Here is a 1,638-nt window from a genome sequence, read left to right on the forward strand (position 1 = left end):
AAAAAAAAAAAAAAAAAAAAAAAAAAAAAAAAAAGAGAAAAGAAAAATAAAAATAGAAACGGAGTGGAAATCTGAACCCATCTGGCTCGGATGGTCTCTCCTCTCCCATCTCGAAAGACCCCATCAGCTAAGACAAGGATCCAGTTGCACCTTGGGAAATTTGAGGCCCTACTTACAAGTGTTAGTGCTGGTTTGCCGTGCACAGGACTGCTGAGAACACCATCGCTCTGGCCTCATCGGACGGCTCCAGAGGGGGGCCCACATCTGCTCCACCACGGAGAAAGCTGAGGTCTTCCAAGCGTTCCTCCCCGACATCTTGGGTCTGTTCCCACTGGCTCCAACCTGAGGAGGGTGATGTTCCCTGCTGTCCTCACTTTGATCAGGACCACTGTGGACTGGCGTGTACCCACCTCTTTTTGTAGAAACTCATCCCAACCCCTGAGCCTAATGGTTAAAGTTCAACCCATGCCTTTCCCAACGGGATGGGTCCACAGGGACAAGTGGCCTCTGCTGGGGACAGGCCACTCAGGTCACTGGGCTTTGATCTGGCAAACAGCACAAGTCTGCCAGGGAGCTAGAAAAACTTTACGGTGGGGCTGTGTGAGCACCAGGGGATTACACGGGGGACAGGGGCGAGCGGATGAGAGCAGAGTCCCTGTTTCTCTCGTGGTGTTGACCCTGTGGTTTGGGGCTCCGGGACACTCAATAGCAGACACAAAGCCATGGTGTGCATGTGAGGAGGGACTGGCAGGGTCAGACGTACAGGTGGGACTGGCCAAAGTGCTGCTGGGTGGACGGGCTGGGGGAGGAGTCAGCTTCTGTCCACCCGCCAGGGCACCTGAAGTCACAGAGCACTTTCTTGCCACAAAATAGGTGCGATTTCATTCATCCTACCTGATAGCAAGATGCTCTGTGGCCTGGCACACTTCCAGGTCTTGCCTGCTGTCTTGGCATAAATATTAACGGGGCTACCTTTCTCTCTTTTTTTTTTTAGATAGAGTTTCACTTTTGTTGCCCAGGCTGGAGTGCAATGGTGTGATCTCGGCTCACCATAACCTTCACCTCCCAGGTTCAAGCAATTCTCCTGCCTCAGCCTCCCGAGTAGCTGGGATTACAGGCACCCACCACCACGCCCAGCTAATTTTTTGTATTTTTAGTAGAGATGGGGTTTCACCATGTTGGCCAGGCTGGTCTTGAACTCCTGACCTCAGGTGATCTGCCTGCCTCGGCCTCCCAAAGTGCTGGGATTACAAGCGTGAGCGACCACACCCGGCCTCTTTTCTTTTTTCTTTCTTTCTTTTTTTTTGAGATGGAGTCTCGCTCTGTTGCCCACACTGGAGTGCAATGGCATGATCTTGGCTCATTGCAACCACCGCCTCTAGGTTCAAGCGATTCTCCTGTTTCAGCCTCCTGAGTAGCTGGGATTACAGGCACACACCGTCACACCCGGCTAATTTTTTGCATTTTTTGTAGAGACGGGGTTTTACTATGTTCCCCAGGCTGGTCTCGAACTCCTGAGCTCAGGCAATCCACCCACCTCAGCCTCCCAAAGTGCTAGGATTACAGGCGTGAGCCTCTGCGTCCAGCCTCTTTTCTTTCTTTCTTTCTTTCTTTCTTTCTTTCTTTCTTTCTTTCTTT

This window comes from Piliocolobus tephrosceles, chromosome 17 (assembly GCF_002776525.5).
Source record: "Piliocolobus tephrosceles isolate RC106 chromosome 17, ASM277652v3, whole genome shotgun sequence".
Classification (NCBI taxonomy): domain Eukaryota; kingdom Metazoa; phylum Chordata; class Mammalia; order Primates; family Cercopithecidae; genus Piliocolobus; species Piliocolobus tephrosceles.